General features: G+C 37.0%; 1 long non-coding RNA gene across 1 annotated transcript; it reads right to left on the bottom strand.

Annotated features, from left to right (window-relative positions):
- Positions 1–4,090: 4,090 nt before the first annotated feature.
- On the bottom strand, positions 4,091–21,716 carry LOC125385934. Its single transcript, XR_007225684.1, has 3 exons — positions 21,350–21,716; positions 7,495–8,929; positions 4,091–4,759 (listed from the first exon to the last, which is right to left on the bottom strand). It is a non-coding gene; the product is annotated as an uncharacterized LOC125385934 (long non-coding RNA).
- Between the last annotated feature and the right edge of the window lie 1,834 nt (positions 21,717–23,550).

Genomic DNA, 23,550 nt, shown 5'->3' with positions numbered 1-23,550 from the left:
AAAGGATGTACGAAGGCTCCCTTGGGAATCGGGACCCGCGTTCGACACAGAACGATATGTTTACCTCGGTAAAAAAGGTGCTTGTCATTCGTATTTCATTGAACGTTACAAAGTCGACGCCGGTTCTTTCATCGCGGACAGTCGTCGATGATTTACCTTTGTTATTAATTTTTAATTAACGAGCCTGTCACCGGCGATAGGAAGGGTACACGCACGATACGACGAGAAACACGTGGAACAAAACGACGCAGCGTACTTCTCAATGGAGTCGAGAAGAAAGGGGTTAGATTAGGTTGGGGCTCGACACAATGATTTCATGCACTGTCGTATTTGCGCAACGTGTTAATTATCGGACTGCTTTCGTGGAAACGTTTCAAGTCGAATTTTTATCTCGAGGAGAAATTCTATTTTGGAGATATCATATTTTATAAAAACCAAAGATATATCATAGAGATATTAACGTCTTCATATGTAAATATTAAATATAATATATGAATACACGTTTCGATAAACGATTGTTGAACTTGATTAATTAATATATTATCAGTGACTGTGACGATATTAAATGAAATATAAGATCAAATAAAATGTAAAAGGTATGAAATACATATGGTTAAACATATTCAACGATTGAACTATCGTTCTCTTGTTATATGACTCATAATGTGAAATTTATAAATGAAATTGACAAACGTAATAACGTAGAATTAGGAAATAAAAAATGAATAGAACAACGAAACACGTTCCATTTTACATAAAATTATGTTAGTATAGGATTCGATGCGTCGTGTAACGATGTAAAACAAGGTAAACGGAATCAAGTGAATTCCATATCACCGATGGTGGTATTAATAATCAACCGTGATCGGCATCGAAATTTGCATAGAATTTAACGGCAACCGTGTACGAAAAGAAAATGGCGACTATCCGTGTATAGAAGGAAACGAGGTAGTAACGAATAATCTCGATGCACACGGTCTCATACATATTTATTCGCGACTTGTGTACACGATGAAAGCACCAACGATCCATATGCATGTGACGACCGAACCGCATATTCGAGGTGCAGGATAGCCTTGTAAAGGGCCTCGTTCACGGTCTAAAAGCGCAATCAGTTCCTTCTTCATCGATTAACTCCTGCATTATACGTAAGACGCAATTTGACCACTTCGAAATCAGTTCCAAATTATCAACGAAGATAATTCTCCGCGAATGTTTAATTCTTACATTACAGATTTCATTATGTATTCCTCTTTCTGTAAGTGCTGTAATGTTTATGAATGGCAATGTATGCAATATTCGGTATACTTTAACGATTTATTAACTACATAACGTACTTATGATTCTTTGGAATTCTATCGTGTTTCAACTTTGCGCTGAAGAAATGTCTGAATGTCAATAAAACGCAACGCACTATTAAAAACACGATCGAAATCCGAAGCACTGCAAATCATCTAACAACCATTGTGAGAGTGTAAAACTTAAAATTATTGCACTGTATATTCTTCATAGAAACGTCAGGAAATATGCGTGTGTAATAATTACAGTTTACTGATAGTTAAAAATGTATTTGTTTTTCTGCTCTGAAAGTGTTAAATTGGAGTTTCTAAACGGATGAAGAATATACATCATTACACAGCCGTGACAGTGGGAAAAAGTTTGGAAAATCAGATTCAACGGTTTCAAAGCATTGACAGATTAGCAGCGATCGAGGTGCATAATGTGTTCGTTAAAGCTTTCATTTACTATCGGCGAAACGTTTCGTTTCCGTAACTATTCGCCACACGTTCCGGACTGGCGGCAGTTTAAAACTCGAAACGGCACTTTAATCGGGCGTTCTTCTCGCGCAGACAGTTTCCTGCCGGTGCGCCATTCACCAGGCCAGAAAATCGTCGGATCGTTCTACGAACTTCACTCTTTTTCGTTCCCAGCGCCTTACGAATTCGTGGATAAGTCGCTGATATATCGACGATCGAACCGCAGATGGAAAACGTCTTACGAGTAATTTATTCCCGGCTAAGGAAACAGCCGGAAGGGAGAAAGCTCGCCAAATCCCGCCATTGTTTCGCTTTCCAGTGATTTTTTAACCAACGGCTGTGTTATTTGAGCGTGAAATGATGATGGAAGTTCTGCAGGAACAGATGTTTAAACTCGTAAATGAAGAAATTTTATGTGAATTGTGAATGTGTGACAAGTGTGACGATTAAAAAGATTTCACTCATGAAATTGAATACAAAACAAGACTTGTCATACTGTTCGAAATACATGGAAAATATTGCTTTCTTTTCATTTCTATTACACATAAAAAATACATTTTTTTGTAAGAAATTAATAAAAACATTTGAAAAATGAATAAAAACAAAACGTCTGCCAGCAATATTATAAATTATCTCTGCAATGAGTTAGAACTCGTAAAGTATTATATTATATAAGTATTATATATATAAAATAAATGATAAATAAATAATGTGCTATAAGATGAAGGTTCTATAAAGATTAAAGAATTAATGCCTCGTAACGATTGCAAAATAAAATTTTACGTAACGATAGAATGACCTGATATTCCCTCTGGTTGGAATTAATTAAATTTCGTGAATGGTGTTAAGGAAACGCATACGCGGAGGAAATTATGTAATCTTAGGTGTCGAGGTAATTTCGTTCCTTCCATTGGTATTGGAAATCCAGTGATTTCAAAGGAAACAGGTACGTTCTGGCGTTGTCGGATCGAGCTTTCATCGGTGTTGATGTTTCTCGCTTTTACTTCGCGATTCGGACGATATGTAAATACCTTTTACGCAAATGAAAACTGCATACAGGCATACGTGGTGGTGTAAGTCGCAGCGAGCAGCGCGCATATATCAAAAATACGAGGGTCATGAAGGACGAAAGGCTAATATGGAAAATTAAAAAGGAGCTTTCCCCGACTGGTTCGCCAAATTACTAGATTTTCCATTTCAGGATATCCATCGCAGAAATTGCCACCATGCAAATGTATAAGTTGGCACGATGCATCGTCTATAATAATTTTATCTACTTTTTAGAATGTTTTATATGGTTTTATGGAGATAAATATAATTTTGTGCCTTAGTATTTAAAAACAAGTTATATTTATTAAAACAAAATTCCATTCGCGTTTCTTCAAATATTACAGAGACTATTTCATTAAAATTCATAAGTTAGAAATATTTTTGTCGCTAAAAACGAAAGAGAGTTCGATTTGCTTTTATTCAGATGTTTCCGGAATTTTTTCATTAAAAAGCTATTGATTCGAATCAAATTTCAGGATTCACATATTACATAAATTTTTGTTATTTCCTACAGAAAGAAACAAAAAGACAGAAAGAATTCGATCTCTTTCGTTGTAAATGGCTAAGTTTGTACAATATTCTCTAACGAGACATTTTCGTAAGTCAGTGAATCGAAAATAATCATTGCATTACATGTAACGATCTGCGTGCGACGGGTTTCACTCTCACCGTCTGCTCCCCGCTATCTGGGCCACGAATCCTGGCGTCGTTACAATGTTATATGGAGGTAATGACCTCCAGGTCTGCTATTAACATGAAAATGCTTGTCATACATGGTGATAAATAATGCATCGCCGTCAAAGACCCTGCTACTTTTCTCCCCCTTCATATTTCGTCCCCATCTTTCCATTGCAGGGAACAACCGATAGCTCGTTGCTGCAACGCCTGCATATAATGCCCGAAACCCTCCGAACCAGTCACATTTTTCGTCTAATGAAAACCTTTTCGGAATTTGATTCGCTCTTTCTGAAAAGAGGCAAGACAATACTTTTCGCTTTACAAAAGAATATACATAGCCTGGCGGAAGTATTCGAACACTTGCAGATACCTTTTATCGATATATTATGTGTATTATACTCCATTTTGAAATTTCATTTGCACCGTTACGAGACTCGACTCGTTTGAAACAAATCTCAAAATATATCTAAAGTTAAAATATCCACATAGTAGAAGCGTATATCTCGCAGAATTGACAAAAATATTTAAACAATAAATTATAAATAAATTAAATAATTTTTATATGTTGAATTAATAAACCCGATGTTCAGCATCACATTTGGCATATATTATACAGTTAAGATATCTATTCATGCTATATACTAATGCTTTACTAAATATAAATATTACATATAAGGCTGAATACATCGTGCCACAAAACTGTTCTTTTGTCAAAACATGAAAAGGAGTTGAAGATAGCATTTAGCGAACGTTGTATTCTAACGTGTGTTATGAAACGATGGATATTCGTAGAACCTACGAAAGAAGGCTGAAAGCCGATCTCGTGAGACGATCCTGTGCCATTTTCCAAGGGAACAATGCCAAAAGAGTTGATTGATCCTGCGGCAATACCAACCGGTTTCACGATGAATTCCTGTTCACGTGACGACGACCATGCACTCTTTGCTGCGTCCCATATGTCAGCCTGGAAGTCCGGGCCTTTGGCCATCAACGAGTACAAAATTCGAAGACCAGCATTTTTCCAAATAGTCCGTTTATTCGTCACTTTTTCCGGATGACGCGTCAAACGCGATCATCCGGCAATTGATCGATTCTCTGCCAGCATAACTGATCCTTTTGGTTCCTGTATGTGTATATACGATTGCTGGATTGTTCGTAATTGGTTCCATTTTGAATATAATACACTTTGTATACTTTTACTTCGTATTTAATACATTTCTTACTCTGTTCTTCGTATTTGATATATCCTTGACGCTTTTTCTTTATAACGTTTCCTAAAATCATAAGCTGTGATATATCATATATACAAAGTACACATAAATAGAGGTATGATTGATGATAATATCGTTAGATGGTTTTGAAAAAAAAATAATCGAAGGTAACGAATATTGCAATTTAAGAGGAAGATCATTAAATACAGAAATATGAAAATAGCCCACACTGGTACTAATTCTTGAAATATCTGTGTGGGCGTTGTCAACGTTCAATGGGCCGTATGATCATTGGTAGAATTTGTATAGAGAGAGTATTTTGCGTCCAGTCGGTAGGAATTATTCGTTCGGGTTGGCTATTCGTCTTCGTTGGTTGAAACGAAGTTGCGGAAACTGCAGCACGCAGCTACTATTTTTCAGCGGATAAACAGGTAGAAATTTTGCGTGGACTCGCGAGTACGGTCTGGCCGGAGTTTAAAAATTCATAAGGGAGTTCGCGCGAAGATACGAAACAATGGGGCATCGTATGAATTTTAGAAGAGTGGCGAATTTGAGACACGCTGCTGGAACATTTTATCCAGTAGAAAAGCACAATCCGGTAACCGTGCTTTATCTCCTGGCGCTCGGTAAATTTTAAGGATTATCTTCTGAAATAAATAGTTCGTGGAAGCGAAGATGCACACGCTGTTGACGTAACCGGTCGACATATCGGTCGTGTATAGGGTGACAGAAAAAATCGTTATCCATCATCATTATAATTCCTCTATATATACCTTGAAAATGTTTGTTAAGCAATAATTATTAGAATTATAAATATATACAGTATAGCGTATATATATAATTTATATTTATAACTATGTATATTATTATAAATATGAAAATCCTATAATTTGGTATTTGAATCACTCAGAGGCCATACTGATAAATTCCGTAAATTGAAAAGCAGGGAATAACGATTACAAATAATGCTTTTTAAACTTTATCTTAGAATTTGCGTTTATTTATACTAATAAATTGCTGAACATTACGTATCTTTATGAATCCTATCATGTAAAACTGGAATTAATCTGTTTGGCTTCTAAGGGAGCATTTAATTACCACATCCATTCAAATAAGTAGTATCAGATTTTTTGTTTTATAATTATTAGAAGTATGCACGTGCTTATACAGTTGTATGCATGGACAAAACTACACGCGACTTATTTCGCGTTTTTCATCGTTGAAGAAAAGAGATCAACGTCGCCACGTTCCGGGTGAATCATTTTTCTCTCACCCCATATATATCTCGAAGGGACAAGCGTTCTCCGTGGCTGTGTATTTGCAGGTCCACCGCGTGTGCACGCGCGACAACGCCAGTAAAAATAACACGATAACCTCGCAGATGTCACCTGCCAGAACACTCGCGCGCTCCGACAACTGCATCTGGGCAATGAAAAAAAACACATATAAAAAATAATAAAAAATAAAAAATGGCCCACTTATGAAAAAATCCTCGACACGGTTGTCTCTCTGTCTTCCTCCTTCGGGCTTCATTGCGATTTTTAATTAGCGATTATCGAACTCCAGGTGTCACCGACGTATCTCGTGACTTCGATCGAAATTCGATTGCATCTCGCTATCGAATATACCGTGCGATGACCTGTACGCATGAGTTATAACTTTAATTATATAATAAATCCTTCAATTTCGAGTGATAACGCGCATTGCACGGGCTTCGTTACGCAACAATCCGCGAAACTGATTGCCTCGATGGCAATTTCCACTTAATTCGTGGAAACTGGACATTGTGGTTTCGCGAGAAACTTGCGAATCTCATTGATTCTTTTAGAGAAGTAAAATGTAATAATTTGGCGCGTTACTATATTATATACGGTCGAACATTGTACTCTTAAGATTGATTAATTAATAAAGCAATAAATGTACTACCTCTAATATCAATTATCGATATTAGAAATCGAAATTATCAATAATTGCCAAAAAAATTCCTTTATGCAGTCTAAGAAATATTTATGCGCGTGGTCCTGAAAGACTCAATTCTTACTAGAATTTTTAATTATACTGTTAAATATCATAATTGGTAAATTCTTATTAAAACTTTTAATTAACTTTGCACGTATAATTATAAATTATATTTGCTATGAACAAACCAACGAACCTAAACACTATAATAATAATAATAACAATAATCCTATGGTGACCTTTGTAAAAAAAATTTATCATCAGAAAAGTAGCAATCGACGAAACATTAAATAAAAAGAAATCGAAATATCAGTCAATCCAGCGTCCAACATTCCATTCCAAATTAACACTTTTCGAATCTCAGCGCACAATCTGGAAATTGCCACCGCCCTATAAAAAAAAAGAAACAAAGAAAAGAAACGAGTCAATAACGAGAGAAAGGATTAAAGAAACAGAAAAAGAAAGATGACGAGAAAAGAGACTTTGCCGCGATTTCCCAAGCGGTGTACGCGCACCTGCTCTGCCAGTCGCTCCATTTCTCGCGAACACACGATGCAGATCGTTCTCAAAGATTCTGCCGCCTTTAAACACGCTACTTACCTTCTCTACCTGCTGGAGAGCTTCGTACGAACACCTGATTGTTTCATGCATATGTCGCGAGCAGTATTCGTGCGGTTGTATTCGCGCGTATCATCGCATGATCGTGACCTGTACCGTGTCTCGGATGACCAGGTGGTCTCCAGATGTCGGTAATTTTGATAAAGAGGATGATGAACGTGAATTATGATCGTCAAAGATGATGAAAGATGAGATTGTAAGAAGTTGCGTGAGGCACGTACCTTGTGACATACTTCTGACGTATTGTTCTGTTTTACGTATAACGTACAGGTCGGAAAATAGTGGCTTCCGGATTTATATGTATCACTGAGATTAAACGATGAAGAATTGTTCGGGTGCTGGAATTATAAATGATGGTAAAAAGTTATAAGATAGAGGAGTATGATAGATGAGATAGACATTTTTTAAAGTAAAGTCACTTGATAATTAACTATAAAATGACCTTTCATATAATAATCGAGCCACGACTTTGTTTCCAAGCAATTATTAATTAGAAAAAGGAAGAAGTATGAACGATATAACAATATCATTGTAATCTCACTCACGACGGGAATGTCGTAACTGCGGATTGACAGATGCAAATCCCTTCGCGCACTCGCGACAGCTATTACGTGATTTCACGATGTACGATCGCATTACTATGCAAGATCGAAGATGCGTCTAATCGATAATCACCGGTCACGTTCACCTGATGAAAGCACTGGAGCGCGATCGGTTGAAACGCACGTGACCAATTCACGCAGAGACGTGTGTCGATATAACACTCTAGCGCCGTAAATCAAGACAGTTTCACCGGATCTATTCACGTTGTTTTCTTTAATCTATCTTCCACCTAACACCATGGGTGTTTAATACATTTATGTACATTTGAGACATTCACCGATCGGGCGATTACAGTACGTGCGTTCTTTCTTTGCAGACATATGGAAAACTCGTACATAACTGTATACTTAAGATTCTAGGACGTTCTAGAAATTCTAGACATTTTAATTTATGGGACAAATTCTGCAACCAAAATTGTATTTATTAAATACCTCCATTATGAACATAAAAATACAAGGTTCCATTTTAAAGAATTAACTTAACTTTGATATATCTCTCGTTACTACATTTACGGAACGATTATTTATATCGTTTAATGTTCTACATATCAATCAATTTTTCTAAGAATATCTTTTCCGATAACTTCAATTCATTTTTATTAAAAATGAATTAACGATAATTGAAATAACTGGAAAATGATGTAACTGCAATGATTAAAGAAATTAAATGAATATAGTATAAACCCAAAAACCTCGTTTTTCTCTTTCAAATATGTATCACTGCACAAAAGCAGAGACGCAACAAAAACAGGAATACGATTGATTCTTCTATTTGAGTATTCTTCTACACCTTTTTCGATCGTTCCCGTGAATCGTTATTGCTGGTTACACCTGTAAATCAGGCCCTCGAGGCGGTTACCACCCACGGGATTCATGGGCAGAACACGCGCGGTCAGATCTACAGATTATACGGACAACTGGTATCTTGTTGCTTTCCTTCCCTCTCCTCTCATGTGTTTCACCTACGCCGTACCCTTTGCCTCTGATTCCTCTTGGATACTGTGTTTATGTACACTTTCGTTCAGAAGTGTTGGCAGACTTGCAGAAAATAGACCTAAAAATTATTATGAAATTATTAAAACCTATAAGAATGATTAAATCTTATTTCAAATCATATTACATCATGATAAATATCGAATACATTAAAAATATAATAAATAGTGGTAACACACATTAATAAAATCTTTAATGCATATTAATAACGATTATGTATTGTTCCTTACAGGATTATTCTTTTAGTGTTAATAATAATTGATAAATTCGTCGATGATCTAGGCCAATCATCACGTTTTTTAATCAAATGTTCCTATACTTGTGAAAGGAACTGTACATACATGTACAGGACAAACGGTAACATTGGTTATTCTGACCAATCTGAAACAACCTTCCTACCTAGCTTGCAATAAGCCAGCGTATAGGTAATTTAAAACTGCTTTCTGATTGATACGATTAATTTTCTACCTGAGAGTACCGTTCAGATTGCACAGTTATGTTTGAGCAGCGATCGCCATTACTGCTTGGCGAACTTCTATGTTTCGATAGAAATAAGGTTAAAGAAAACATAAGAACATTTATAGTACTTTGTCATTTGTAATCATAAAATTCATACAACTTTATCCACCAAATCAATGAATTGAAAAATTATAAAACTCGAATTTTACCAACATATCAAAATCTCTGAGTTGCTTTAATATACGCAAAGATCTACGAACGAATAAAAATTTCCATCGGTAGATGGGGGACATTAATTTTATTAGAAAGATTCGCAGAGTTGCATTAAGTAAGTGGTTAAATACATCGTTCCGCTGGTTATTGCACCGTCTTCCCTTATATCCGGCCTCGGTTCTGGTTATTATCGTGCTATTTTCGCGGCGAGCAATTACAGAGACCACACGAAATCTCTACTTTCTTTCCTGCCTCGCCGCGTTTAGGACAGGCATGCATAAAATTGCAGATTACGCAATAGCCGACGGCGCCATCGCTTACCCACTGCAACAGGGTTTAATGCAGTGACGTTCGTTATACGCGATAAAGCGAGCTTCGGATTCGCTACCTAGAACCCTCTCGGGGATTCGTACACTACACCGTCGCGTCCTTTTGCTCCTGCTGCGAATTTAACCCAACGGAAAAGAAACTATTATTTATATCATGCGAATTCTACTACCAATTCGCGCTATTTGAACGAAGTACTCGATAACATGAAACGGAATACTCGATAACACAAAACGACAAAATCTACTCTTCATTTTTTCTTTAGTTCTTCTATTGCGTACGCAATATATTACTTATAATTAAGCTGCAAATATTTATGCAATTTTAGATTCTTGCGAACGTAACTAAAAAGGAGGAATTTAAATAGAGTTTCATTTATCGATTGTTGTAATGAGTTATGTTATATCTACTTTGAATATTTTTATACTTCATTTAAGTATTCGGAAATATGCACAAGGTAGAGAAAACCTACTGAGAAAATCGAACTGTTGAAGTTTAAGTAATTTAGCAAAGTATAGAATGGAATCGTTTATAATAATTTGTAATAAATATATCAGTTATCACAACCAATAAGCTTTCACATATAATACTTTCAAAATTGAAGTCTGTAAGAAAAGATCTTGATTCGGGAAGCTCGAAGCTACTTTTTATTGCCCCTCTCCCGGAATACCTTTCTCTGCCATTTATACGTTATCGAGGCTCGTTAGGTCTCTTAACCAACGCCGATACTACGAAGTTTATACGCGAAATGAATGGCGAATCGAACGAAAATACAAGGGACGATAAAGAGTAGTCAGGATCGAAATTCAGTTTAATTCTTCTAGCACAGCGCAGGTTAATTTCAATGATTAATAGCAAGAGAGGTTAAGTCATTACGCGGCTCGCGTGGTCATAAGGCAGAGCAACGAAATGGGGGAGTGAGAGAGTATGGAGAAGGGAGGACACAATACGAAGAAGGAAGAGGCAAAGCAGGATAAGGGCCATGGAGGTACTCTCGATGAGGGATCCTACCGTGGGGCACAAAGAGAAAGAGGAAGACGGGGTAGAGGGCCGTGGCATTGAATGCTGCACCGGCCTTCCTCTACTGGTCCCGCAGTCGAGCAGTTCCCTTTAGTTTATTTTTCCATGCGTAATGAACTCCTCCTCTCCCGACCATTCGTCGTTGCATCGATAGGGCCGACCACCCTGCTACTCGCCACAGACTAAACCCTGTTTCGGAATTCTATGCTATTTCACGTCCGACCGTTTCCCTCCATTTCCCTCCGTTCCTTTTGATACCGCACGACCAGCAAGCTCGCGGATATTTTTGTCTAAGTTCCGCTCAACTTTGTTCCTCGCGTATCGTAACCGGGAATCGGCCATCCAAAATGTTGAAGCGTTCCAATGCTAAACGGTCGACCATCGTTCAGGATACTGGTTTGAAAGTTTGATTTGATATAGTTGATCGTTCATAATTATAGATATACTCCTGCTTGTAAGTATTTAGAGAAAATGAAGTGAACTTCAAGAGATAGCTAGGAACTTGTTAAAGCTTCTTTTTTGTAAATAATAGAAAGTTTAAATTGTAATATAAAATATAATATAAACTACAAGATAGTGTAGAAACCGAACCGAGCCTCAATCGAAGATTATCAATCTATACAAAAATGTCTTATACCTGTGCTTCGATGGACTTACAAAATATAATTGTATTTTTTCTTTGTATTATACAGGATTTGTTTACATAAAAATAGCTTTCTTATAAGATATACGAAGAATTTTGTTGTAGACTATAAGCGTCCAAATAGATTTTCAGAATTCACTCGCATTTCTTTCTCGTCGATTTGCTATCAATTAGATTTTCAAGATACTGTTTTTCTCCATGGTTGTTATTCTCACAGCCGAAATGAGAAAGGTAACTTACAGATAACACTAGAAATACGAATCTCGTGAGGGGAGCTTGATTTTTAGTAGTCCCATAATCAGAGATCCAAGTTCAGTTTGTTCTCAATCGGCTAATGTCATCGATTATTGACGCCGGACGTTATCAACGATTGATCAGAAGCAATTAACACGACATTACAGAGATAGTCTCGAATGGAAAATCCGTTGCATCGCGGCGGTGGTGCCGGGGTAAAACATGATAAACACGCTTCGTATCGACGTTATCGATCGAACATGTCAATTCGACATCGTAGGTATGGCCAGAAACGTAAGTGCGTCCCCTAGGGGCTAGAAATCGGTTATCGCGACAGTTCGAACTTTCCGATCAATCGTATGTAGACCGCTTTTCCCGGTGTCGAGCATGAATGTGGTTGATACGTGCACAATCGATACTCCAGGTACATTGGACCTTTGGTCGGAGATCGTGTTTTCGGGTTCGTCAGAGTGGACAGAGAGAACAGAGTGTGGTAAAGAAGGGACATAGAGAAAGGAAGGGAGAGGAATCAGACAATAATGATGCGTTTCATTGGATCTATTGTGTCCCGAATTCAAGTTCACAGGCACAATTGATGTGTATCTATTGCTGCTACTGTCCAGCGTCGCCATTCAATCGACTTTCAATCTCTGGATGGTGTCGGCTCGCGAGACTGAACCAAAGGAGACTCTCCTGTTTCCAGCATTAGGCGCATTGTAGCTATCGATTGTACTTGGAACCGTCGTATCATTTTCTTCCTCTTTTCCGCTTTTTCTTTTTTCTGCGTTTACAGCACTGAGCATGAAGTCTCGTACAAATTTAGGATTAATAATATCATTCTTTGATATGTAAATATAATCGACAGTGCAATAATCACCTACTTTGCGACTTGATCCCCCACTTAAAAATGTAGAATTACGAACACACCTTGAACAGAATTACCCAATCGTTCATTAACTTTCAGATTCGTTCCAATGAAAGGAATACTGTTTTTCTTGTGCTGCTCTCGTCATAATCCGTTTCAGAATCAATTACACGATACTTTCACGAGCATGTAACCAGTTCAATCTCGGATTTAATGGAGATGCAGTGGAAAGTGTGTGAAAGCAACTGTACGCCAATTTCTTACATCGATCGGTATTTTATGGACCAGGTGCACGTAAAATGTCGTTTGCACGAAATAATAACAGTACTGTTTCACAACCGATTATTCACCGTTATTATTGTAATCGACGATACGTCGAGATTGAAGGTGGCCATTCAACCACACGATTATATTTTACATAATAACCTGTCATCATATAATCAGACGAACTTTCGCACGGAATTATTCCCAACAGCATTCTATGGAGATGTGACGTTTTTAGCCGGTGTAAAAGGGATATCATCCCACTGTGTAGGAGGGAATACTGCTTATTGTGCACGACGTCTCCACCTTTTTCCTGTAGTCATTACAGGAACGGAGAATATTGCTAAAAAAAAGGAGGCAAGAAATGGGGAAGATTCAAACGTAATAGTGCCCCTCAAGCTTAACAATATTGTGTAGTGCGTGTAATGTAATAAAAGCGTTAGAAGGAGATTAGAACGCGATGAATACTTGAAGTTATAAAGACAGACCAATCTTTTCTAAAAATTATGAGAATCGACCTAACTTCTCATCGTGTTTAATCGTTATGCTCTCTCGTCCAGTAACAAAGTACATAACTATATATTGTACACCGTACACAACAACACACTGCGTACTGATAATAGTATAGAGTATAAAAATAATCGTATGTATTTTAATTTATGAAGTCAACTAGCATGGTCCATATTGTAACAAGAGATATGCTAAACTATGGAAGAAATTGACAAATATAGGACCCGATGACATATCTGCAGATAGTACAATGCACAAAAATAAGAATATGATAATAATACATATGACAATCAATAAAATCAAATATTAATTTCCAAGGAACAATCGACCCGTTTGTCCAATTAAATTAAAGAACAGAGAATACGACTGGAATTTAATCGTTCGTATTTGTCTTTTGCGTGGAACCACATCAGCCGGTGGTATGAATAACTTAAAGCGTTAATAACAGTCGCGGTGCAGAAAGCACCGTGGCACAATAGAAGGCTAGGTGGAACTTAAACGGAACGAGCGCTGGATTTCTCGATTGCGATTCCATTTGCATACGGTTCTATTCGGCGCGACGCAGCGCGCGCGACAGAAAAGCGAAGTATTTGCGATTTACGTTTGCTCTCGTTGCAATGGTGGACAAGTGCATATATCCACGGGCACGTGTAACAAGAGGTTGCCTTATCAACCACCGGGTACATGTCCAATCAATTTTCAACGTGACGGCACACGCCGCTTTTGTGGTAATATCTATTATTCGATGTCCCGAGGCCGGCTGAGTCCCACTCTCGCGCATCACACACGTGATCTCCTCGTGACAATAGCTTCGTGAATGCCACGAGATCCCTGGCGTCGCCGACCCCTCCGCTTTTTAGATCAAAAACCACGGATCGCGAGTAATTTCGACGAATACGCAGCCACCGACGAATTTTCGCAGGGGTTACAACTCAGACTCCCATGCATTTTCTTAAAAGCCTCCACCGTACAGAGGTGACCCCTAGGATGTTAAAGAGAAACTAAACTTGGAAATTGAAAATGTTGAAGTTGTGAGAGCTTGAGGTGAAGCGTGTAACTGTCAAGGCAAAGTGTCTTGACACATAAAATTGAATTAATATTATCAAAAAGATTTGATAAAATTTTTTATCTGTATAACTCGGCAATTTCTAAATTAACTTCTAGGGAGTCGAACTTTGGAGGTTGGTTTCATCCCTTGAACTTGAATTGTCGCAGTTAAAAAAGATAAGTAGCTACTATCTTTTTCTGGACTGTTCTACAAAGTTTCATCAAAATCGGACCCGGGCCGATCGCGGCCCTTCTTTACGAGCAACGGTGCGATTTTTCCTCCGGCGAATTATCAAACATATGGCCGCTCGTTACAGAATGGCGTCATCCTTGCGGTATGGATACTTCGTTTTCCTGTTTTCGTGTCTATGTGAATTCCCCCCACTCGTCCAGAGAGTACGGATAATCTAATTATCCTGGACGACAAATCTCGTTAGCCGTGCTATGCCCATAGTCGACGACGTGGCACGGCAACGAGGACAATGTCGTTCTTGACGATGTAAACGCAACGGCGTAACGCAGTGGCTCGTTCCAGTCCGAATAGAAGAAAAAGGAGAGCGACGCCAGAGAGAGAAAAAGAGAGATCGATTCAGATGAGAAGAAGACGACGAATATTCGGAAGTAACAGAGAGGAGGATATCGTTAACGTAATCACGAATTTCTTCGTGAAAATTATTCGTCCGCCTCACTCCTCTCTCGTTCCTCGGCCCAAGAGGAGCCAGGGTAGAAAAGAAAAACGTTTACGGGGGCTTATGCAAATGCAGGTAATTAATTTCGCGAATCCTATTAGCCCTGCCCAACGGTCGTAGGTGCACGAAGGCGGAAATTCTACTGGTAACTCCCCACTTTCTACCCCTAACACCACCCGCTACCACCCTTATCGCGATACTCGACTTTTCGAGATCCTCGACTTTCGAACGTAGCCCCGTGTCCTCCACCAAGGGTTCATTTCGAAGCGTACAATGATTATACGTTTCGGAAGTATTCGTTTAATTGGATCGTTCTCTAAACTCGTACCAGTAACATGGGCCTATCGAACGCGCGATTTCGATGCGTTAGTTCGACTGTTCTACCTGAGTATCGTTTGGTTAAGGACTTTATTTCCATGTGATGCTATAGCAGTTAGAAAGAGAAAGTTTTATCTATGTACCTAGATTGGATGGTTAGGTGATCGAAGTATTTCTTGCTGGGCAAATTAAGAATAAATAGTTGTGTTCTGCTAACAGATTTTCTGACAAGAGTGTAATTTTAATCTGCATATTGTTGAGATAAAGAATTTTCAAAAGTGAAAGATTATAAGTTCAGCGCAGTTCAGTTATACGTTCCCAAATAAAATCCAACCATTTCAAACATCCACCAAAGACAGATTTCCCTGTAAATCACGATTCACGGTTCACATTTTGCAATTTCCCCATTCACACGTGCAGAGAAACGCGGCGTCAAGTTCGTACCCAGGTAAAAAAAAAAAAAAATATATATATATATATACCCACGAAGCTATTCGATTGTATTTCTGTCATTCCGCGGGATCGTTCGCATCATTGTCATAAACGGTTCGACGCTTCTGCTGACCCAATCGGTAGCAGTTAATGTGCCTATCGTGAAAAATTCGTTAATTTCACAGTGACTGCGTTCGACCCGTTGCTTCTCGTTGTGTACAACCCGGTCCCTTCGTTCGTACGTAATCTCATGTGTGTACGTTCGCGTACAACTGAATTCGTATCGAGCAAACCAGGACGACACACGACTCTCGCAGCAGCTTTTCGAGTTCCCACCGGAGAGGGTTTCTACCGCCCTTCCGACGTCACGTATTATTGACGGCTTAAATTCATTAGATTCTCTCGCGGAACAATGAGAGAGGGTGAACACCATCAGAATATAAGTTAGAAAAGGATGAATAGAACGCAGAAGAGACACGTGAAACGCGCGTGGGATTTACGCATCGAGATTGAGATCAATTATGGACAAAAGAAAGAGTTCACGGAAAATTTAATGTGTTGTAGCTTTAAAAAGTTTTACTTCGGTTCACAAATTTTAGTTTGGGGCATTGACATAAATTTTTTACTAAACAAACATTTTATTGTAACTTCTTACATTTTCTAGAATATCAATAAATTGTAACATTGGCTACAAAGAAGGGGAGTATCGCTGCCTCTCGAGAAGTCACATTTAATGTCTAAAGTCTCTCTTTCTTGAAACCTCATACTACTTGCCGAAACTCTGCAATAACGATAATATGTCGAAAGAAATGCATACCGATATCGATCGAAATAAAACACCCATAGCATAAACTTCCAATACTCTATATAATGCCGGAGAACATTACGAAGTTTCGATAAATTCCAATGCAGGGAGTATACGTATCCAGGCGAAATTGCTGAGACGTGTTTTGGAAGGAGACCGAAAGTTGTAACGACCACACGAGAGCTCGACTGTCGTTTCCAATCGTGAAACGTAATCCCGGACGTTATGCTTCGATAATACACAGGAAAAGTACGGAGTTACGGGAAATTCGTTGGTCCTCCTTTCATCAATCGATTCATTTACCAATCCCGATTGAAAGACCACGCGGCGAATCGATGACCTATCCTACTTTTAAATCAATTGCTCGCTACGTGGGAACGCGCATCCGATGAAAAGCCAGGCCCTAGCCAATAGACCGGCTCGATGAAATCAAACCTTGAGCTCTGCCAAATTCGTTTCAGAGAGCACCGGCGTGCAGTTTGTTCATCGCGCGAATAGGACGGAGAAGGATGCAATCTGAAGGGATTGAACGATCGCACCGGGAATCAATTAATTCTTTCGATCAACGATTCCGCTGAGTAAAAATATTTTACACCACCAGAGCAATGCATCAATCCAATGCACAACCTCAAAAATTCCCTAATACTGGTTAGTTTATTCTACTTTATAGAATATAATTAAGTGTTTATAATGTATAATATTGTATGCAGAATATAGCATAGAATATTGCGAATATAGCGAATTTTGTAGTTTGTATAGTATCTTTTATAGTTTCACGAAGACGTTAACGACAATTTTATTCTTTTTATTTTTCTTCTATACCAAATGTACAGCTTACTCATAAATATTAAGATATAAACTTATACATACAAAGTATATAAATTTAGCGCATAGTTGCCTTAAAATATTCCGCTGAAATACTTATTAGCAATATGACGATCGATAATGTATATAAGCACAAATAATAAAAATATAAAGATAATAAGAATGGTTTTCTTAAAATGTTATGTAGCTTGTCAAAATCTTCAAAAATCAATATTTACCCAGAATTTATACGTAAAAATATATTAGAAATTCGTTCATGTGATACAAATCAAGTTATATACAGATGTAATCGAATTAGCATTACCAACATAAGGAAGAACGAATGAAGTAAATTCGAGAGTCGAAAACGCGTATCAAAGATTCGATCAAAGTAGAAGGATGGAAATCAAAGCGGTTCTGGTAAAAAGATGCGGGCTGGAGATCGCGTCTTTCATGCGATCCTATGCAAAGAGAAAGCCGACGATAAGGTTTAATCCTGAACGGTGCACGGCGAATGCGGATAAAGGCGTGAAAACAGGCGAGCGTGGAAAAGAGGGGTTATACAGAGAGAGGACAAGACGGCGCTCTATCTATCTTTATTCCCAGTGTCTTGGTATTAATTTCACGATTATTAATTGTGAGGACATTATTAACTCGAGCCTCGACAGACTTTCATAGAAAGGGTAAGGTAAGATATAACCGGAGGATGAGATGGTTTAAAATGCGAGAGGAATGCACGAGAAACGCTTCATGGGACGAGGAAGAGACCGCCAACGCTGGATACGACGAAGGTCACGAATACTGCGTTAATGAAAGGGAAGTTAATCACTCCGACCAGACGATAAAGACGATGTCGCCGTACCCCCACACGTACACGTAGAGTATTGGTGGGGGCAACGCGCGCTTTTTGCTCCACAGTTGAAAGCTCTTTAAAGCGGTATATAGCTATGTATTTGGAATTTTTGAATTATATCTTTTAATGGGATAACATTCATCTTTAATTTTTCGCCTTTGTACGTGCTTCGAATTTAATGGAAGTCGATGAAAGTAGTTTTAGCTGTTTTCGTTCAACTGAGACATATGAATCTATATATATTAGGTTGTCCGAAAAGTTTCTTTCGTTTTATAAGAAAATAATAGACGCACAATGTTTTTTGTTTTATATTAATTTATTAAATTATGCATGAATATAATAATAGAAATAGAACGAAATGGATCATATCTAATTGAATAAAATAATATAAAACAGAAATTGTTGTTCATCTATTATCACCTTATGAAACGAAAGAAACTTTTCGGACAACCTAATACATTGATTCAAGAAAATATTCCAACATTTATAGAAATCTTTAAAAATATACCATGTGTGTCACACAAAACATTTAAAGTTTCGTTAGTATTGTAATGAGACACTACTATCAAAATTATATTGGTAGAATTTGAGACCGATTTGAAAATGTATGTTTAGTATAACACATACTATATTCATGGAAAATTTTTATAAATGTTCAAATACTTCTGTGAATCAATGCAAATTCAGCGGGTTAATTCCACAGGAGTGCCCGATTGAACGAAATTTCTCGTAAATATAACAAATCGGGAGATGAAATGGTATCGTCGACGATGTTACCCCTCGAAGACTTTCACAGCATCGAACTAAAGAAATAACTTACGCCGCTCCCCGTTCTTAGTATCGGAAGAAAAATGCGTTTGCACCAGACCCGCGATTGGAGGGTACAAAATGGATGATAGAGATATAATTCTAAGAATGCAGACGGAATCTTAAATCACTCTTTTTATGGTGAATTGAAGAAGGCTCGTCTGTGCGAATTTCATACAATTCCTCGAAAAAGGAAGAAAAGGAGAATAAAAAGTAATTCCTATGGGAGGTGAAACTTGTTTGCGAAATGAATTAAAGATCCCCGACGAACTTGAATTTATTCTTCCATCGAAATTTACGATTATACATCCTGTGCGTATTCTCTATCGTAATTCGCAGAAAATTGAAAAATGATTGAAATTTAACTTTCTACATCGTGAAAGAAATTAATATTCGACACAAGTTTTGTCGTAAAATTTATAATCAAATTTTCATTAGATAATTTAACTTGCATGCTACATGAATTCTCTGCATTTTTGTAAACTAAAATTTTCCCTAAATGCATAAATATCTCGAATCTAGTAGTAATTAACCTCGTGACATTCTCATGAAAGCTAAACCTCGGCTGCTTCTCTAGAATCTCTTAAAAAGTCCTAGTTTCTATTGAACGGAAAGTCTGTAATACATTTTCTTGTGTAATTTCGCGATATAGATGAACGAGGACGAACGTATCGTACGATTCCACGCACTCTGAGAACGAGAACTCGCTCGTGGCATGAATAATCATACACACGCGGATTGTAGAGCGACAAGCCACTCGCAATTATACAAAATGTAACCAGCACCGGTACGAGAACTAATTCGGAGATGCGCGAACACATCGTCAAAGAGGAAAATACGTTTCTTTATCGCTGCGCGAATCGCGAGCGGATAAAAAAATCTGCCGGATATTCAGCTTGAAGCTTCGAGCTTCAACGTTTTAACCCAGAATTTTCTTTGATAATGCAGCGGAACCTCTATATCCGCGAGAAATGCATCCCCTGAAATTACCGCCAACGCGAAATTCGTATGCTGATACGAGGTTAAGCGGAGGAGTGGGGGAAACACGCGCGAAAATCGAATTACGTATTGTCACATATGTATTTAAATACATGCAAACATTAAATCGTAGACCGTGATAAAATTCCGAATGAAAATCCCTCCGAATAAATCACACGTGTTACAGAAAAGAATATGCCTTCTTTTTTCACTTTTGATAATTAATTCTTGTTGTAATGATCGATAGATTATAGATGTTTTGGTAAATACATATTTTTATGAATATGATTGGAAGATGAAACCTGAATATTGGTCTGAAATATCGCCCTCGTCGAATAAGATAATTATACAGCTTGTAATTTTTAAAATTTGCTTGCTAAGTTTTATTTATATTATTAAAAAACTTCATTAACAAACATTGTATTGTTATAAAAAAATAGGACTTATTTCATCTACTAAAAATTGTGACGATTATTTTACTCTGGACATTTTATGTATGTTCCTACATTGTATGCATTTTCGCATCTTTAAATTTCATACTTGATTAAAAATTCTGTTGTCCTTATGCAAAATCTAATGATTCATTAGGGAAACGATTAATAGGACCAAATTTTATATTGACGTAAGATAACAATTCAAACTACATATACAGGAGTATTTGCAAAAGTTAGAAGAAACTAAATATATTAATATATCAACTAACTGACCACCATGTATTAATTATAATATTTTTATATAAATGATGATAAAAAATGCAATCAGAAATTTGAATACATGGACATTTTTGGTGTAAACTTCAAAATAAAATAATTTTCTAGTAACTTTTCGGGTTAATTTCATTTCATCATTAGTATTATTTATAATATCTTTATACGATCAAATGCATTAATTCACAATATTCGGTTCGAAAATCCATTCAAAAGATTTAAATACATGGTTCATTACAGGTCAAGCTTCCCAGTGACTTTTTATGTTAACCTCGCTTCACCAGTGTCATAATAATTTACCAATATACATGCACATAATTGTTCCACAACACTGAATGTCCCTGCGCACATACACAATTGCAATATCTAATCTAAAAAATTTTAATTGTCCACTAAAAGCATACATACGTATCCCTCCTACGTCTAATTATGTATTATAAGTACATAAAATTTGCGCAATTTGAGGTTAAGCGTACTCGAAACAGTTTTCAACCGTCATTTCTTACCTTCTTGTTGCAATGGCTGGTGCATCAGACATAATCAAAAGTCGCGACGAACGAAATTAGGAAGGCGGTAAAGTTTGAGGGAACAGTCTGCGGTGCGTAGAAAGTGGCGTTGCGGTGGTCAACTCTCTCTTCCGTCCCTTGTTTCGCCTTTTCCGCAAACGGAAAGTGCTCGTTGGTCGCGAGTGCAATTAACTGCGGCACAGGCAAGGGCGCGGAGAGAACTCTTGCTTGTAATTCGTAAGGTATTTCACGCGGTTAGACGAAACTTGATAACTTTAGCGCGTGACACCTGCCGCGCGTAATCAACCTGCCCAAGTTAACTGGGTTTCTCGTACTAACCGTGCCCCCACGGCCCCAAGAGCATTCCTTTTGCTACTGCTAGCAGCCGACGCGTATTGTCTCAATCTGGCGTTGTTGTCGAGGCTGCTGAGCGAATTCATGCTTGATCAGCCAATGAGAAAACGTGAACGCTATGTTATGTTGTACCTAAATTTCCTACAGGGGGCAGCAAGTTAATATGCGTCGTGGTTCTCGCGAATAGTTGATCGTTTCTTGTGTACTTGAAATTTTGCGAGTGAAGGGCCGTACGAATGTTTTATAATAATGTGCAACGTAATCATATTGTGGTGTATATAGAATTGTTATTGGATATAATAAGTAAAATAAACCGTGGAGGAATGATCTAATTTGAGAGGCACGAATGTTGATTTGACATTGAAATCTGAAAAATCTCACAGGAATGTTGAACGTTGGTAAACGTTGTTGTGTAAAACGATGAAAATTGAATATTAGAGACAGATTTTCAGTATATATTTGTATATTTGTATATATTTGTAGAGTAGTGAAGTGGCATGGTATTGGAATTTGTATAGATTTTGTCGTAAGATTCGTTTAATTTTGATTATCTTGGCGAATGAAATTGATATCTTTGTTTCATCGCAGAAGATGCAATTGGCGGGAAGCACGCATCGTACATTGTATATAGATAAAAATGGTGAGTATCGATCGACGATATCAAGTTTTGAATTAATCGAAATTTCGATAGGAATGACTTAAATGTGACAGGTTATATGCTAGAACGTTAAAAATGGAATGTTAGATGTTCGTTAGTGAATATGATATTTAAAATTTGGAAAAATGAATTGTTTTTCAACAGTTTTATGTGGATTTTCAATTCTTTATGAATGAAAGCAGTTGAATAAACGACATATTTTTTTTATCGAGGAAGACATAATTGGCGAGAAACGATTTATTACGCGTGTATTATACACCACAATGGTGAATATATGGAAATAAACAGTAAAGTTATCTATGCAATAACGGTAAAATGTAATAATACAATGTATTATGAAATTAGTTTATCCAGGTCACAATTCGTTCAAACTTATAAAGGGAATTAAGTATTAAAAAGAAAAATATTACATTCAGTCGTATACGAATGAAAAAAATTCATTCTTCAAATGTCTGAAATTATTAAAGCATAACATCCAATCGTCATTTTAGATTATTTATAAACATTAAAGGAACTATTTCTAAATATACTTTTTAAGTGTGATGGTTGCAAATTATGACTAACTATGCAATATACTCGACGTTATAGAAGAAATTAGAATAATTTTTGAAAAATTACATTACATACATTACATTACATATAAATTTTACTATATGTATATAAATTTCATTATACGTAATTTTCCCTACATCTGCAAATAATTATAATCTGATACTTAGCAAATATACTATATACTATATACGATGACACAATAATGAAATTAGACACGCTTCTGAAATTCGAAATTTACGCGGCTGAATCGTTCGATGAATGAAGTCTGGTGTAAGTGAATGCGCTCTCTGATTGGAGCGACCGACGACGAATTTTATTTTATTTTATTTTGCTCGAATGTCTTGATTGGATTGCCCACTGCATCCTTCTTTTTTATCGATACTGTGCAAAAGTGAAATGACGTAGACTTCTATATATTAAAGATATTTCTAACGAAATTTTAAAGTGGGTGCAAATAGCCAAACTTGTAGAAAATTCTAGATAATTTACAAATGAAAATTTTTGCTAACATCAATTCGTTAATTATTATAATATTTAATAAAAGTAGTATATTAAAAAGTTTTAAGAATAACGATTTTTAATATACATACATATGTGTAAAGCCCATATAATGCTTTAAAAAAATTTGTCAATTACT

Source organism: Bombus terrestris, chromosome 11 (genome assembly GCF_910591885.1).
Source record: "Bombus terrestris chromosome 11, iyBomTerr1.2, whole genome shotgun sequence".
Taxonomy (NCBI): Eukaryota; Metazoa; Arthropoda; class Insecta; order Hymenoptera; family Apidae; genus Bombus; species Bombus terrestris.
Note: the sequence above shows the minus strand (reverse complement) of the source record. Positions and strands in the feature narration are given on the sequence as shown.